At 55.0% G+C, this 18128-nt stretch overlaps 1 protein-coding gene across 1 annotated transcript in view; it reads left to right on the top strand.

Annotated features, from left to right (window-relative positions):
• The first annotated feature begins 1861 nt into the window (after positions 1-1861).
• Positions 1862-18128, top strand: part of SH3BP4 (SH3 domain binding protein 4) — a 32809-nt gene continuing 16542 nt past the window's right edge. Inside the window, exon 1 of the mRNA XM_082285221.1 lies at positions 1862-1936. The gene's annotated coding sequence lies outside the window, so the exon portion shown is untranslated. The remainder of the gene's footprint in view (positions 1937-18128) is intronic.

Below are 18128 nucleotides of genomic sequence, written 5' to 3'. Positions count from 1 at the left end.
GAGCTGCTCCCGGGCGTTTGCAAACTGCTGGGAAAACAGAGAGGGATGGATGCGGATGGAATGCTCATCCCTCCGTCCCAGGCTCGGCACCGGCAATGCGCCCGAGGCGTACCCTGAGTGCTGGGAAAGCTGCTCCTGGGATGGGAGCACAAACTGATGGAGTTCAAGCAGAGTTTTCCCACCCGGAGATGTGGTTTTTCCCAAGGGATCGTGAGGATGCTGAGCTGGAACTGCAGATTCTCGTACACCTCCTCCAGCCCATCGGAAAAGACATTTTTGTCCCCACAGCCACTCAAGGCATCAGCCTGGGATGATCCAGCCCAAGGCAGGAGTCATTTTGGACCTTCCAGTGTCCAAAAGACGGGGAATCACAGCAGGGATAGAAAAGAGGAATAAACCAGCAACTCAAATACTGATTTTAATGAGAGTTTTGCAGGAGCACCCCAGGCTCGGTGCCAAGGCACGGATGGGGGCAGCAGCCAGCCCAGCTGCATCCCAGGTGCCATCCCAATGTTTTCCACTGGCAAAACAGGATGGGAATGCCCCACTGCAGTTAGAGAACCGAGTTATCCAGCTGCAGGGAGCTCACCTTGGAGGAACCCCAAAGCTCCCAAAATAACTCCGCAGAAAAGAGCTCCCAAGGGTGCTTTGAAGCAGTTCTGTGGGGGTCATTTTGGGAAGCCAGGAAAAAGGTTGGATGAGGTCAGGAAGTCCCAGCTGACCCCCCTGGATGGGGTCTGGCCACTCAAGGATTCGCAGCCACCCCGTTGCCACCCCACTTTTGTCACAGCCCCGCCAAAACTCCGTCTCCTTCTGCCGCGCTGGGCGCAGGAGGAGCCAGCACCAGGAAGAGGAAATTTAATCATCAGATCCCGATTAAACCCAGGAAAAAACAAGGAGGGGGTGGGAAGAGCAGCGGCTCGTGTAGCCCGGACCCATCTGCTCCGATATTTCTCACTCAGCCGCTTTTCCAAGGGGTGTTCCAACGGGACCTGGCCACTGTGGTGGTGTTGGCGGCCACCATCTCTGGGTGCTCTTCGTGTCCATCCCTGTCCTGTCGCGATGTTGCTCCTGGTATCCTGTTTTCCTAACCCTGCATCCCAGCCAGGCAGCACAACCCTAGGGTGGGATGCTGCCTTAATCCATGGGATTTTAGGGAACACAACCTCCTTTTTCTGGCATTGGGAGTCGCTCTCTGACTCTGGTTACCTCCAGAAATCAGACTTCAGCGTTTTCCCTCGTGTTTCTCCTGCCCTTCCCATCCTGGGAGAGGAACAGGGGCGGGATTTCTGCTTCACCAGGATTTCACGGCTTCCCTTCCGTGACAAAAAAGGCCAAAAAAAAAAAAAAAAAAAAAAAAGGGGAGGGGGGGCACATACACCCTCAGCTGCCCAGCGTGCAAGGGAAGGAAGGGTTTGAGTTCGCCCACCACCACCGCCGGGCTGGGCGGGCGTGATTTTCACAAGCACTGCCCCTTGCACGGGCACAGCCACACCCCCTCCCATGTTTTGCACAAGGACACCGCTCCGTGACAATTTATTTCGCGCAACCACCGCGCCTTGCTGCACAAGGCTCGTTCCGCCCGCAGTATGTTGCACAAGGACACCCGTTCCGCGCACACTCGCTTCGCACAGCTCCCCCCGGTGCACGCCCGCTTGGTGCCCCTTGCACGAGCACACTCCCACCCTTCCACACGTGTTTCACACCACCATCTCCCCTTCCCTTCCCCCTCCCTTCCCTTCCCGGCCCTTCCCCTCCCCGCACCCCCCGCTCCCGCCCCTCCGCTGGGCCGCGCCCCCCGGGCCACGCCCCTCGGTGACGTCAGCGCGGGCGGGCGCGCGCGGCCCGTGCCGGCGGAGGCGCGCGCGGGAGCGCGGCGGGGCTGGGTCCCGGTGCTCCCGGTGCTCCCGGTGCTCCCGGTGCCGGGCGGGCGCAGGTGAGAGGCGGGAGCGGGCGAACCCCGGGGCTACCGAGGACGGCAGCGGCTCCCCGCGGGCTCCCGGGGCCGCCGGGGAAAAGTTTGGAGCGGCGGCGCCGGGCGGGCGGTGGTGGAGGGTCGGGGCTGGGGCAGCGGCGGAGCGCGGGGAGGCGGCTGGGGAGAGGGTGAGGGTGGGTGTTTGTGTGCGTGGGGCTCCGTGTAAGTGTCCTGCGTGTGTGTGTGTGTGTCAGTCAGTGTGGCTGTGTCGTGTGTCCTCTGCGTGCGCCAGGCTGGGTGTCGCGTGTGGCTGTGCGTGTCGCATGTCCCCCGTGTGTGCGTGTTAGTGTGTCCCCCGTGTGCGTGACTCTGCCTTGTCCTCGGTGCCCGTGTCCCTGCCCGCTGTCCCCGCTGTGTGAGGGTGCAGACGTGACCGTGTCACGCGTGGCTCCGTGTCCCCGTTCCCCGGGGCTGTGCGGTGCCCTCCGTGCGGGTGCGCACCTGCCCCGCGTTCCCCGGGTCCCCCGCTGGCGCTGCCACCCCGGGATGGGGACCATGGGCCCCGGCTCGCAGCGCTGTCCGCCTGCCGGTGCCACCGGGCGCTTCTCGGTGTCCTGCGCAGGGACCGGCGTGGCTCCTCTTCTGGGGCGCTGCGGGGAGTTCGCGGCTGTTTTGAGCAGCGTTCCAGCGGCTGTGCCTGGCATTCATTTTCCGGGAGGGTTTTCCCAGCTGCGGCTCGCCGAGGGGTCGCTGACCCCGTTGCTCCTTGCTGGCTGCCCGCGGGCGATGCTGTGGAAGCGAGGGATGCTGCGCAGGGCTGGGTTTTCCAGCTGTTGCTCCCGGGACAGTGTTGTGCGGGTTGCCTCGGGCTCCCAGGAATACCCGTTTTTTGGGATCCCTGGCTGTTCAGGAGTTACTTAGGCTCAGCATAACTTTGGTAGCGAGGAGGGGACAGCAGTGACCGTGAGTCATTTTGTGCCTCCGCCCAAATTAAACCACGTTGCATCGGATCCCCCAAAACCCAGAGGAGCTGTGGGATGTGGGATCAGGCGGATGCAAATTCCTAGCGAAGCATCCCTGCTCTGGAATGCCCATCACTGCCTTCCCCCTCCCCGAGCCTGTCCTTCCCTGAGATTTGCAATGATTAAGTTTTGGCTGTTAATTAATATATACATTACAAGTTAATAATTGAGTTATGCTGAACGGAGCAGCAGCTCGGGCAGGAGACGGGAGAGGGGGGTGTGTTGTGTTGACAGCTGTGTCTGGATGCCGAGACTCTGGAATAAGGATTCATCCTTGATTTCCTCGTGCCTGACTGCAGCAGCGGGATGCTTAGATTTGCCTTAAAGCAAAAAATTCCTTGATAGTGAGAGCAAAGTCCTCCTGGGACGGGGACAGGGGTTAGAGGTGGGTTTGGCACTTGGGTTAGTGCTTGGATTTGATGACTTCAGAGAGCTTTTCCAACCTGAGTAATTCTGGGATCCTCGGAACGGTCGCGTCTCCTCCTGGCTCTTGCTCCCGGCAGACCCTGCCGAGGGGACAGCATCTCTGGTGGCAGCTCTTCCCTCCTGTTCTGCTTTTCCCTTCTTTCCTCCTTTTTTCTTGCCCTGACAAGCTTGGTTGCTCCAAGCCCCATTCCCGGAAGTTTTGGAAGGGGCTTGGAGCAACCCTGGTCTGGTGGAAGGTGTCCCTATCCATGAGGTGAACTTTAAGGTCCTTTCCAACCCAAACCTCCCACGATTCCATGAGGATTCCCTCACCTTTCCAGGGTCTCCATGTTCTTCCCACAGTGAGCTTTACCCGCCCTGGTCACTCATAGCAAGAGAATTCCCACTTTTCTCGTGACCCCCCATCCCACGGACCCGCAGCCTCCTCTGAGCGCATCCCGTCCTGGCTGGGGAATTTTGCAAGCAGAGATGCCAGCTTTCCATGGATTTGTATTTCCAAAATAACCCCGTCCAGGCCATGGAAGGGAATGTGCTTTTCAAAAATAGCAGCTTCATTACTTTTAATCAACTAAAGCCGGAGCAGCGTGGAGCGATTGCAGCCGCTGCTCGGCATCCTCGTTACGCTCTCCTTTTAATGAGAGGAGAACTATTTGCCAAGCTAAAATATTTCTTTTAGCCTGGTGGGGTTGCTCTCTCAAGAGCTTGTGTGGATGGTAAGGAGGTGGTTTAGACGCTGTGTGGGGTTTTGTTGTTTTTGGTTTGTTGTTTTTTTTTTTTTTTAATGGGAAAATCATTTAAATATGGCAAGAGGCATTTTCATGGCCGGGGTTGTGTGTGAGGAGGGAGCTGGCAGCTGGAGAGGTCGGGACGTGCAGGGGAATTTGCATCCTCCTCAGTCTTCTCATTTCCAAGTGGTCTGGGAGTTGCGTCGCCTCCTGGCTCCGTGGGTGGATTTCGGACGGCGGCTGGCACGGGAGCGAATGCAAATAACCTCACCTCGGAGCCTCTCGGCCTCGGGTTTGGCACCTGCCTTTTCTTTCCTGCCCAAAATTCATCCTGAAAGCACCTGAGCTTTGCAGGCTGCTCAGGAGCTGGTGAGGAGCTGGGATGGGTTTTCATAGAATCATGGAATATCCTGAGTTGGAAGGGACCCACAGGGATCATCCTGTCCAATCCCTGGCCCTGCACAGCCACCCCATCAGCCCCACCCTGGGCATCCCTGGCAGCGCTGTCCAAACGCTCCTGGAGCTCTGGCAGCCTCGGGGCCGTGCCCATTCCCTGGGGAGCCTGGGCAGTGCCCAGCACCCTCTGGGGGAAGAGCCTTTCCCTGATATCCAACCTAACCCTGCTCTGACAGAGCTCCAGCTGTTCCCTGGATCCTGTCCCTGTCACAGAGAGGGGGTGGCAACACCCAGGAAGGTTTTGTAGCCAAATGTTGACTTCCCCAGTGACCAGGGATGAGTCAGCTTCAAAACGAGGGGATCAACCCACTGGAAAATGGATTTCTGCTTCTTAACTGGGATATCTTAATGGGAGCCCTCTGGGAGAGCCAGGCTGGGACAGCTGGGGGTGCTCACCTGGACAAGGGAAGGCTCCAGGGAGAGCTCAGAGCCCCTTGCAGGGCCTAAAGGGGCTCCAGGAGAGCTTCCCACTGCCAGAGGGCAGGGAGAGATGGGAGATTGGGCAGGAATTGTTCCTTGTGAGGGTGGGCAGGCCCTGGCACAGGGTGCCCAGAGCAGCTTGGGCTGCCCCTGGATCCCTGGCAGTGTCCAAGGCCAGGCTGGACACTGGGGCTTGGAGCAGCCTGGGACAGTGGGAGGTGTCCCTGCCCGTGGCAGGGGTGGGATGGGATGGGCTTTATGGTCCTTCCAACCCAAACCCTTCTGGGATTCCCTGGTGGCTGCAGCGAGGTGTTCATGCAGAGCAAGGTGTGGGTGCTGCTGGGGTTCCCTGCCTTCTGGGATGGGGGAGGCATCTCCAGTGTCAGCACCAGCTCAGGACCCTTCCAAGCTGCTCCCAAAATTTGCAGGGTGAGATTTAAAAGCACGGAGTGTGTCCCGGAGCTGAGTGGGGGATGCTTCCCGTGGCTCCCTCCGTGCAAACAATCCCTGGATGGGCCAGTCCTTGGGCACAGGGCTGGCATTGTCCAGGGACCTCGGCAGCGCCGTGCCAGCCTTGGCTGGGGCAGGGAGCACGTGGCTCCGCTGGTGCTGGCACGGGAAAAATCCCTCTTGGACTTGGAAAGGGGCAGGAGAAAGCCTGGGCTGCTCCTGGTGGAGGCAGTGAGGTTGAGTCCTGTCCCCAAAGGAGCTGAAGGGTTGGTGTCACCGAGCTGTGGGGACACCAGGGCAGTGCTTACAGGGCTGCAGGGTTTTTGTAAATTCAGAAGGATTTGCAGCCCCAGCTGGCTTTGTGACCACACATCAATAATGTCTGGGATTTTAGGAAGCGGAGAAAGGAGAAGGCTCTTGCAGGACCTGCAGCTTTGGCACGCGCGTGTCCTGACAAGTCCCTCTGCTTCCCAGACAAGGCGGAAGGACTCGCTCCCAGCGGCTCAGATCTGGTTTTTAGTGCCCAGGTGATGTCCCAGTTCCATTAACACCACGCTGAAGGATCATTTCTCAGGATACCTATGGCATTTCCCCTCTCCCGTAGTCCTCCTTGCAGCCCGGAGGCCTCAGTTTCTCCCGGTGGTGCTGGGAGTGATTTCCGTGTATTTCTGCTCCCGTGGGCTCCTAAGGAAAAGCGTGGGAGTGTGGGCAGGGATGTGTGTGGATGGCTCCCAGCGCCAGGGAGTGCAGGAGCACATGGAACCCCTCTGCTGCCTCGGTCCAGGTGTTTCCCAGGGTGAAGTCAGTTTTTCACGGATCAGAGAGCAGGCTGTAAAACTTCCAACTCTTTCCTCCTGGCCCTGGATTCTCTTTTTTTCCCTCTCTGCTGGGGAAGGTGGCATTTTGGGTGGGTTGCACGTTTTTGGGAGGGATCACTCGGTGCGCCACAAGCAGCATTCCCTGGCTTTAATCCCATTTTTTTTGGTGGCCAAGTTGCTGCCCCTCCATTGGGAACCCCTTGAGCCGTGCCCGCAGTCCCATGGGACATTTCTATTTTTGACCCACCGATTCTGTGTGGATTTGTGTGAGGGGTTATTTTTGGTGCTGGGAGGCACCATTCCCATTCCCAGCTGGCATATCAGTGGGAGAGCAGTGCTCTCATTCCCCAGCTCCTGGGGCTAAAGAAGTGTTCCTGCTTTTCCCTACGTAAATGGGTGTGCCTGCTCTGCCCTGGAGAGAGGTGGTGTCACATCCCAAATTCTCTTTATAGGACCATCACAGAATCCCAGACTGGTTTGGGCTGGAGGGACCTTAAAGCCCATCCTATCTCACCCCCTGCCATGGACAGGGACACCTCCCACTATCCCAGGTTGCTCCAAGCCCCAGTGTCCAGCCTGGCTTTGGACACTGCCAGGGATCCAGGGGCAGCCACAGCTGCTCTGGGCACCCTGTGCCAGGGCCTGCCCACCCTTCCAGGGAACAATTCCTTCCCAATATCCAGTTTCTTTCAGTTTGGGAAAAAAGCTTTGTAGCCTCAAACCTCTGAATATTAAAGTACAAAGGTGGAAGGTGGCCCAGCCACTTATTTTGCAATCACTCCTGTGTTTCTTCCAAGTGAAATGGCTTCAAAAAGAAAGAAAGTTGGTTTAGATGGGGTATTGGGAAGGAATTGTTCCCTGGGAGGGTGGGCAGGCCCTGGCACAGGGTGCCCAGAGCAGCTGGGGCTGCTCCTGGATCCCTGGCAGTGTCCAAGGCCAGGCTGGATGGGGCTTGGAGCAACCTGGGACAGTGGAAGGTGTCCCTGCCCGTGGCAGGGGGTGGAATGGGATGAGCTTTGAGGTCCCTTCCAATACAAACCATGTTGGGATTGGGTGATTTTTGCATCATCTGGGTGCTATTTGTGTAAGTTGGAGGGATGGTGATGCACATCTGGTTTGCAGTCCCGTTAAATGATGGGGAAAGCTTTAATAATAACAATAACAACTATAATATTAATATAATAAATAATAATAATAATAATATTGTGAAAGCTTTTCCTTCTCACTGTTCTCTGTGTTTTCTGGAGTTGCTTCCTCTCCTACCCCACGGGAGGGTCGTCCTGGGGACCATCCCATCGTTTCCAAGAGGGAAATCGCTGCCATGGAGCCAAACCAGATGTTTTCTAGCTGACTCCAGAAAATTTTGACCCAGCAAGGACTCCTGGCTATGCTGTGGGGTTGGGAGGCTGCCCTGCTCATCCCGTGCTGCATGAGCTCCGGGCACGGCTCCGTGCTTCCCTCTCTCTGGAGCTAAATCCAGCTGCCGCCCTTCTCCCGCCGTGCCTGGCCACGCTGCCCGGGTAAAGTGCTTTAGGTCATCCCTACAGAGCGTTTCAGGTCGTTTTTGGGGGGCAGGGTTGGCGTGGTGTGTGGCCTTGTTTGAACAGCCGCCGGCTGTTTCCTTAGGAACAGGGAGAAAAGGCTTTTTGGGAATGGAACAATCAACGGTGTGGCGCCGGCCGGGTCAGCACAGAGCGGGGCAGGAGGTGTTTTAATGGGCACTGCTGCTGGAAGCAGTGATCCTAAAGGTCTTTTACACCCGAAATTGTGACTCTGGGATAAGTCCCAGAGTGGGTTTGGTTGGATTCTCGGTGTGTCCGGGGCTGGGTGCAGCATCCATCGTTTTGCTTGGCGTGGCGGGGGAAGATGCTCAAGTTATCCATCTAAAAACACCTCCACAGGTAAAGGGTGAGAGAGGGAGCCAAAAAGGAGCAGGAATTGGAATAACAGATGCAGTGGTCACGCAGGGAGTTCAGAGCCAAGTCTCCCAAGTCTCACCCACCTCTGGGACTGAGAGCATTTCAACCCGGCTCGTGTGGCTGTGGGAGATGTGAAACCCTTCATTCCTGCCTCATTCCCTGCTGCAGCTCCGTCCTCTTGGCTCACATCCGTTCCCAGAGCGGCCCAGGGCGGGGGGCTGCTGGGTCCCTCTCTGCAGAGGCTGCCACGGCTAAAATTAAACAAAGAGAAACTTCCCATTTTTTTTTTTTGGTGAGCGCTCCGGCTTCCGGAAAATGGCAGCGTGCTGGAGGCAGGCGAACAAAACAAGGCGGCCCTGGCCAGAAAAAAACCTCCTCACCTCTGAGGCATTTCCTTGCTTTCTTTCTCCCCCCCCTTCTCCAGCCTCTCTCCCTCCCCATCCTGGCTGCTCCATAGAAAAGTTGCCATCAGATTAGGGCTCCCGGGGTGGGGTTGCTCTGGGAAGGCTGCATGGAAAGGCAGCCTTGGGAATGGCTCTGCTCCCTCCCCCAAGTCCCCTCCGTGCTTCTTTTGCCAAAAACACCCTCAGTGGGTTTTTTCAGGTGCATGTGGCTGCGCCTTTGGGGCAGGTTGAGCTGTTGGGATCCGTAAGGAGGCACAGGGAATAGTTCCCAATGGGCCTGGGAGCAACTGGTCCTTGCAATGGATAAGGTTTGGGGTGGGAAAAAGAGGAGGTGCTTGAGTGCATCATGAAAAAGAAGAGGAGATCCGTGGGTTCATCCCACAAAAGCAGGAGATGCTTTTGAGTGTATCCTGCAAAAAAAGGAGGAGGAGGTGGGGGTGCATCCCAGAAAAAGGAGGAGGTGGGGAGTGCATCCCGCAGAAAAGGAGGAGGAGATGTGTGAGTGCATCCCAGAAAAAAAGAGAAAGCAGGAGGAGCGGATGCGTGGGGAGATCCTGGATAAAAAGAGATGTGCAAGCGCATCCCACAAAAGGAGAAAGGGATGCGTGGGTGCCTCCTGGAAAAAAGAGGAGTTGGCCGAGTGTATCCTGTAAAAAAAAAAAAGAAAAAGGATGAGGAGGTGGGGGTATCCCTCAAAAGGAGGAGATGTGAGGAAATCCCACAAGAGAGAAAGGAGGAGGAGATGGGGGTGCATCCCAGAAAAAGAAAGAGGAGATGCCCAAGTGCATCCCACAAAAAAGACAGCAGGAGATGGGGGATGCATTCCACAAAAAGGGAGGAGGAGAAGGGAGGAATGCATCCCACAGCTTGTCTTCCCGAGCTCCAGCTCCTCCTTCCCTGTGCATGCTGTTGGCTCCAGGTTTCCTGGAGCAGCCTCCCCACGAGTGGTAGCTCTGCAGGGATGCATCCCATGATTGCTGGGATGGGACAGGTGGGTTTTTTGGGGAAAGGGGAGGAAAACCTGGCATCCCCAGCACCAGGGTGGATTATTTTGGGGGTGTTTTGTGCCTTTTTTTTGATACCAACTTCCCAGGAAGCGTCTCCTTTCCAGCAGCCAACCTTGTCGGGGAGTGAGACTGCAAAACAAGGCTTTGCTGGGGTCTTTGGAAAAGTTTTCCTTGGTTTTCTGGGAATGGGCCATGGACATTTGCTGTCCCTGGGGGGATGGCAGTTACTTTGTCAGCAAAACAGAGCCACTGGCCTTGACCAGCTCATCATTCCAAGGCTGGGAAGGATGCTCTGGGATCGGGACACCGGCGTGGCAGCTCCCCTCCTCTGCCTGGCTCTTCACATCCTGCTCAGCCTGGAAAACAGGTGAAGTTTTGGGGACTCGGGGTTGGTTTTTTCACTGCGAGTTGTTGGAGTCAGCAAACGCTGCAGAGGAACAGCTCAGTGCCGTCGGTGCTTCCAAGTAATTTTTCCCGTCTTTCCCGAGCTGTGGCCCCTGCTCCCCAGGGAGAGGCTGCCTGAAAGTTAATCGCTGCTGAAAAATGCTTTAATTAACTCGATTAGCCAGACGGTCCATCTGGGCTCCTGCAGAGCCCGATGAGATCCCTGGAATGAGGTCGCAGCTCCAGCCCGGTGACAGGGAGGACACGGGGACTCATCCGAATCCCCACGGGATGTGCTGTGCTCTCCAGAGCATCCCTGCTCCTGGACCTGCCGTGGGAGATGCCTGACAAGGGCACGGAGTTGCAGGACAAGGGGGAGGGGCTTTAAACTCCCGGGTTTGGAGGGCAGGGTTGGATGGGATATTGGGAAGGAATTCCTGGCTGTGAGGGTGGGCAGGCCCTGGCACAGGGTGCCCAGAGCAGCTGGGGCTGCCCCTGGATCCCTGGCAGTGTCCAAGGCCAGGCTGGACATTGGGACTTGGAGCAGCCTGGGATAGTGGAAGGTGTCCCTGCCCATGGGAATGAGATGGGCTTTAAGGTGTTTCCAACCCAAGGAATTCCATGATTGTGCACCTTGCACTGGACATCCCTGAGGCTCCTCCAGGTGGGACTGGTCAGAGCAGCTGGTGCCTCTCCCAGCCCTGCTGTGCCCATGAACAGGAGCTCTTAGAACATCCACCACATCCAGGGTGCAGGACACGGCCAGGCATGGAAAGAGTGAGCAGGAAAAAGCCCTGCACGCTGTCTGAGCAGAGGAATGCAGGGCCCTGGAGCAGGGATTTGGGAAGGGTGAGTGTTTAACCCCCTGTCTGCACTGTGACCGTTCCATCCCGGCTTTAGCTCCGTGTGTTGGGCTCTGTTTTAAAGCCTGGCCTTACAGACATCCCGAGGGAAGCTGCTTTTCCTGGCTGTGACAGGGAACCTGAGCACAGGCAGGCGGAGATGTGTCCTTTAGGCACACGGGAGGAACGCGTGTCCTGAAGGGTTTGGATACCGCGGGGAAACTGAGGCACGGAGCGTCAGTGGTGGAAGGTTAAACCGCGGTCTCTGCACTCGTGGTGCCCGTGTCTCCAAAAATGGGCTCTGAAATCACTCCAGAAGGGCTTTTGTTGGGGGTGGGAAGAGAAATCAGTGTGTCCAGATTGCCCTGTGGTCGGGCAGGATAAATGGCATGGGAATATTTGCTGTTGGGCCTAATTTTTAAGGGATCGTGACACTTAAAAGTGGTGATGCTGCATCAGATGCTCCCCTGCCTTGGAGAGGGAAGGGGAGGTGTTTTGCTTTGGGACAGGGGAGGTGATTCCTGGTTTATGGCTGCTTTGAGGCAATAGAGCTCGTGAAAGTGGGACAGAAGGTAATTCCCAGTGGGAATGCTGGCAGGGAAGGTGAGGCTGCTGGGCACCACCGGGATGCAGAGCATCTTCCTTTGGGATGAGCATCCCTTCCCCAGTGCTCCTTCCTGCCTGGAGAGCTCCCAGCTCATCCTCAGCTCCAAAGCAGCACAGAGTCCGAGCGTCTCCCCAATTTCTTTCTCCTGGGGATGGGAGCCGTTTGGAAGCAGAGGTCTGAGCCTGTCCATGGAAATCCCACGCTCCACAGTGCTGCAGACACTTCTGCCTCCCTTTTGCCTTTCACCAGAAAATCCTCATCCCCCTTCCCGCACAAAGAAAAGTGTGAGTAATGCTGGAGAAATTTGGGATGAGGCCCAGCGAGCAATCGGATATCCGGCTAAGCAGGGCTCTGACTTCTGGACTGAGAGCTCCCAAATGAATAATGCAGCGGGAGGAATGGCAGATTTCGAAGGATTCTATTTTTCTGGTGGTGCTCTGCTTTATTTCTCTTTAAATCTTCACCCTGCAAAGCTTAGGAATGGCTTTTTTTTTTTTTTTTTTTTTTTTTTATCACCTCGGTATATTTGTTTTATGCTCAAGCAATAACACATTTCCCATTGTCCTGTTAAAAGCAGAAGCGGATGGTATTTAAAAATAATACTGGTGCCAGTTGTCTTGTGATACACATCATGTGTTCCTGCTGTAAATGTTGTTTGCTAGGATCATGCCTGGCAAAAAAAAAAAAAAAGCTGGATTCACTGTAAAAGTGGATTGTTGGGAGGCTAAAATGCCAGGGGATGTTGCCCTAAGGAGTAATGGGTGGTGGTATCTGTCTCCCTTTTGGTTTTCTTTCCTCCTTCTGGACCCTGCTGAAAAAGTTCCCTTTGTTTTTTTTCCCCCTGTTGATCGAGTACTTTAAGTCGTTCTTCTAAATATAAATCTCTCCTGATGCGTCAGCTGTGCCTGGGATTTCACTTCTTTTATGTGGCACTTCAAGCAAGTTTTAATTAAAAAAAAGAAAGTTCCATCTGCATTGGTTTGATATTGAGGGTTGTTTTTTTTTCTCCTCATCAAGAGCGTGTCTAATTCCAGCCTGACCCCTCAAAGTCCTGAAGGCTGCATGTGGCCGTCAGCTGGTTGGGCTGGAGAGCGTCCTCAGCTCCTGGAAAGTTCTTGCCGTGTCCTGCTTGGAATCATGGAATGGTCTGGGTTGGAAAGGACCTTGAAGTTCATCTCATTCCAGGGCACGGACACCTTCCACTGTCCCAGGTTGCTCCAAGCCCCGTCCAGCCTGGCCTTGGACACTGCCAGGGATCCAGGGGCAGCCACAGCTTCTCTGGGCACCCTGTGCCAGGGCCTGCCCACCCTCACGGCCAGGAATTTCTTCCCAATATCCCATCTCTGTCAGTTTAAAGCCCTTCCTCCTTGTCCTGTGACTCCAGTCCCTTGTCAAACATCTCCCATCCCCTGGAGGTCCAGGTCTTTTCCTCAGGGCTGCTTCTCCTGACAGAGCTGTCCCATCACTGGCACCAACATCTGCTGGATGTGACCAACACTGAGGTATGGAAGAGCTCAATCCTAACAGGGGGGGAAAAAAATCTGGGATCAGGCTGTGGAAGATGCTGAGAACAGGAGGTGTCATCTGGGCAAGTCAGTGAAGGTGCCATGGATTTGTCTTCTCTAGCCGAGAGCCTGCTGCTTACAGCCCCGTGTTTGGGTCTGGAAATTAAAAGACATCCCTGTGGTTGTCAAAGCAGCCTCCAAGCAGAGCTGGTGGTGGGGTTGAGGTGGTTTTCCCACAGAATCCAGAAATGGAGCAGGTTCTGCGCTGTTCGCGGCCTGCTGACGTAGGGAATCCGTCCCTGAGCGTGTGGGGCTTTTTAACCTCAGTTTGGTCCTTACTCTCTGAAAAGAGGTGTTCTTGTAGAGACAGAGGACAGGCTTTGGGCTCTTCTGTACCCCTGAGTGGCTCTCAGTGGCTTTGTCTTGTTTCCTCTAATTTGGGCACTTGTGTGTAGGCCCAAAACCGCCCCTTGTCACAGCTGATAACGCTTCACCCCTAATTCAAGCTGCAGAAATCCAGAATTTGGCTTCGTGGTGTCTTACAGATGGGAGCTGAGCAACCTGGTCTAGTGGAAGGTTTGCCCATGGATGGGCAAAGGCTTTCAGGTCCCTTCCAACCCAAACCCTTCCGGGGTTCTGTGAAATCTCAGTGGGAATGAGCGGAGCACGTGGCTCTGGGGCTTGAACGGGGAGGCTCTGAGACTCCTGTCGGGCATGAGAAGCCAGGGCAGGTCTGTCTCCTTCCAGCCTTGCCTGGGGCTGGCTTCTTGGAGCCAGCAGAGAGGGAATAACTTGTCCTTTGGAAATGTTCCCTGTGTGGTGGCTTGGAGTTGTCCCTTCTTTAGGGAGTGCTCTGTGTGTGGTGCCCGTGTGGGAGGGTGTTTTGTGCTTACAAGTGCAGTGCAGAGGGTTGTAGAAACGACTCCACTCAACCAATAAAGCTCTGCCTTGAGCAGGGAACAACCTGCTGTGGCTTTAGGATGACTTTCAGGTGTAATTTTAATTTCCCCTGGTGACTAATGCTTGCAAAAAGTGTGTTTGAGATTCAACCGTGCTCTGTCCAACAAGACAAGAGCAAAGATTTTGCCAAATTTGCATAAACTACTATTTCTGTGCCCAAACATCCTGCTAAATAAGGGGCATTTTCCCCCAAAAGGGCTAAATTTTTTGCTGAGGGTTATGTCCTTGGCCCAGAGCAGCCGCTTTGCCATCATACACGGTGGAGGCTGCAGAGAAAGGACTTTGGCTCTCGCCTCACGCCGCCTAAATCCCGACACGGACCTCGTGTGTTCTCAAACTGACCTAAAGCTGCAGTTCAAAGTGCATGGCTTTGCTTGCAGACTGAGCCTTCCCATAAACATTTGGGGCTTAAAGTGATGAAATTGGTTCCTTATCAGCCATCTGACCCACGGTGATGGGGCTGAGCAGCTTTTAACCTGGCGAGACCGAAACAACAAAACCCCAAAGCAGCTCCGAGACCGAAACAACAAAACCCTGAAGCTGTGACAGATGGAGGTGGGTGGTGTTATTTTATTGGGGTTTTTTCCCCTTCATGGCACTCCTGATGCTGTGGAAAACGCTTGGAGCCACTGCTTGGATGCTATCTGACCTCCCTCACCCCCAGGTTGAGTTAATTTGCAGGTTGCACAGAGTCTCTGTGCAGTCTGATGTGCTTTAATTTCGGGGTGATTAATTAAACAAGCAGGCGTGGTGTTTGCTCTTGTGTTGCATAAACAGCAGCCGGTTTTGGTGTATCTCAGGCACCCTCCTGGCTGGCAGGGGTAGGTGTCTGCACCTGGAAAACTCATTCCCACCGCTGGAAAAGCTCTAAGCGAAATTAAGGCGAGGACTTGTGCTGCTGAAAACCACCTGGAATGAGGCACGTGGTCTTTTGTGTCTGTGTAGTGAGGGTGGTGTTCAAAGCATGCTCTGGATCGGAGCAGGAACTCTTTCTGGGATGGGTTTGCAGCTGGCTGGATTTGCAGGTGGGATCAAGCCCCATGTCCTAATCCCGGCTCTGTTTGGGGTGGTTTCAATCAGATATTAAGAAGAAATTGTTCTCTGTGAGGGTGCTGAGGCTGTGGCACAGGGTGCCCAGAGCAGCTGTGGCTGCCCCTGGATCCCTGGCAGTGTCCCAGGCCAGGCTGGCCAGGGCTTGGAGCAGCCTGGGATAGTGGGAGGTGTCCCTGCCCATGAGACAAGCTTTGAGGTCCTTTCCAACACAAACCATTCCATGATTCTCTGATCTGCCCTCACATCCACTTCCTACTTGCATCATCACCTGGGAGTTTGCTCTCCAGGCATCTGCTCCCAACAGACTTGTCCTCTTTCTACCATGGAAATCCCTGGTTTGTGGCATTGGGTCAAGCATGGAGCATCCCATGATGTGACCAACCCCCATCTTGCCTTCCTATGAAAGACCATCAACTCCAGCAAAGGGTTAAGCTGCTCACACCCAGGTGTCCTGGGCAATCTGCTTTGGGAATGTTTACCAAAGAGGAGCTTAAAAAAACCCTGCTGTTTTGAGGGAATTCTTTGCAATGTGCTGATTCTTATTTGTTTCTACCTAAAGAGAGAGAGGAAAGGAGGTTTTTGGCTCCCGTCAGCATTTTCAGCATAGAGGAGGGTGTCCTGTAATCCAGCAGCAGATCAGTGCTGGACTAATCAGAAAGGTGTGCAAGAACATTGAACCGAGGGAGTGGTTTTGTCCCAGCTCAGATGAGTTCTTGGAATCCAGAGAGATTTCATCCGTCATTGCTTGGTGTCCATGGGCTCGCTCAGGCGGTGAGCTGGGGACAAAACCCCTTGTTTTTCCCAAAAATGGGCCTCCTGACTGAGGATACCTGGAGACAGATCAGTCTTGGTGGAGTACTTTGGCTGGGAGAGCTGCATGGAGTTGTCTGTGTGATGATCTGCTTGGAGCTGCCTCGTCTCTGGTGGTCTGCAGCTCATCTCTGGAGCTTTGTGTTGTCCTCTCTGCACCAGTTGTGGTGGCAGCCTGTCCAGCCAGCAGCAGGAGTGAGTTTCTTGTGCCTGCCCTTCTCTTAGATACGCTGGTGGGACTGGTTTTCCAGCCAGCAACAAGAACACGTGGCATTGCAGCAGCTCCTCTCCGTCAGACAAGGGCGGAATCGCTGAAGGGTGATGGGGACAGGGCTCTGAAGTGTTGCTGCAGTTAAAGCTCTGTCATCATCTCCTCTTGGGGGAAGCTCAGCAGCTCAGGGACTTCGGGTTTTGACAGCTCTTGAAGGCCAAATTAGCATCCAAATTATCTGAGGAAGGAGACGCTGCAGGGATTGCGGCTGGAGAGTGGAAAGATAGTGAGTTGCTCCAGGATTTTCTCAGTTGGTGCCTTTAGCCTTCAAGCTTCCATGGATCTGGTTGATTTGAGATGGGGAGGAGGGGTTGAGTGGCCCCCCCTTGGGTGAGTATGAGATGGTTCTTGCAGCACCCACCGAGGTGGGAAATTGTTTCCCCTCCTTTTGACTTCCACGGTTTCCCTTACTCTGCTCTTTGTGGGTGTTGGCCCGAGATCTCCTGGGTGACCATGGTGTCTGTATGCATTTTCCTGGTGATTCTGGCAGGATCAAGACCATTTTTTCTTTGAAAGTGTCTTATTATGGTTTTGGAAATTTGGGTTTCACTGCTCCTCCACCTCCGACTGCCTATGTGAGCTTGAGCCGTTGCCTGATCCAGTTCAAATTTGAGTTTCCCCAGTTTGAGAGACGTTTGGTCCATGCTTTTGGCCCTAAACATCCTTTAGGAACAGTCTTGCTTTGGCTGTTGGCCGAACTCTTGGGCTTCTGAAGGGCTTTGGAGGGGCTGTGAGGGCTTGCAGGAAGATGGTTCTCTCCTGGACTCCTGTTCCATCCAAGGGTTTTAAAGCTTGAGTTCGGCTTTTATGTTTAACTCCTCTGGGACCGCGGCAGTAGATATGACTTTGGGTTTTCATGGATTTTTTGGTCCCCATGGGACTTGTCTGGATCAAACTCCTTGCCCTGCCAGAGGAGCATCCATCCATAGGTCCCTGTTGAAAAGCCAGGACACCTTTGGGAGTGCCCTGCCTGGATTAGGAAGTGTTTTTTCCCTTGGAAGAACATTGAGCAGACATCAGGGGCACGGTGGACCAGGACTGAAGTCTGCCTCTTCTGATCCGAGGGCTAGTGGACATCAGATGAGCCCGTTCCTGAGGGAGATGAGTTTTCCATTGCTTTCCAGCCCATCCGTGGAGTTCCTTGCTGCAGGACTTTGTGGAGGCAAAAATGTCTGTGGGTTCAGGGAACCAAGCCCTCCCCTGGGCAAGAGGTCCACAATGGTTCCTGTTGAGGTCTCCTTTGATCCCTCTGCCTCACCAAGAGACGTTTGGGCAGACACCGCCTCTGGGTTTTTAATTGGCTCTGTGGAGTGGAGGAATCTGTTCTTGGGGAGTGCCTCGCTCTCCGTGCTGGCATTCCAGCAGCATCCCTTGCACCAAGGACCATCCCACTGGAGACATCCCTCTGCCTTGCTTTTTTTGGGGATGCCAGGGCAAGTGGCTGGTTTTGCAGTCTTGAAACCATGGAAGCAAGTCCAGCTTTATTTCCTTCCCTGTGTTATCAGGACGGGCGTGTGTGTCATGGTTTTGTTGCTGTGGAGTGGGAGGACCTGGTCTGTTGTCCCAGGAAGACCTTTCCTGTGGCCCTCTAAACCTCACAAGGGTTCCTGCCCCGTGCAGCACCTCCAGCACTTTCCTGCACGTCCAGGTTTTTTAAACCTCTGCCACACCAGCACCGCTTTCAGGGAATTGGGGTGGGTTTTGGGCTTGCTGTGGGTGCTTGAGGGTGGTGCCTGCATCTCCAGGACGCTCCTCTGCCATGGCATCAGTGCTGGGCAGCAGCAGGAGGTCCTGCAGGGAAAGCTCCCTTTTCCCACCTTCAAGACTGATCTATATTTGAGTCTCTGAGCAGCTGGTGATGGATATCCAGCGGGACTCGTGCTATAAAAGGAAGCTTTCCCGTCCTTCCCGCTCTGCCTGTGAAGGATGACATCCCCAGCAGGGAGGCTGTGATGGACTCCAGGCACCAGCAGACACTGGCAGCACGCACTCGGCCAAAATTGCCTTCATTCCCTTCCCTTCTCCATCACCCTGGCCGTGCTTGGCTTGCCCTTGCCTGGCAGCCGGAGCTGAGCCAAGCTGGAGCTCGAGGGCAGGGTTTTTCTGTGGGGCTTGGCAGGGAGCGGAGGGCACG

Source organism: Coloeus monedula (genome assembly GCF_965178545.1).
Source record: "Coloeus monedula genome assembly, chromosome: 7".
In the NCBI taxonomy this organism is placed as follows: domain Eukaryota; kingdom Metazoa; phylum Chordata; class Aves; order Passeriformes; family Corvidae; genus Coloeus; species Coloeus monedula.
This window is presented reverse-complemented; position numbering and strand designations above follow the sequence as displayed.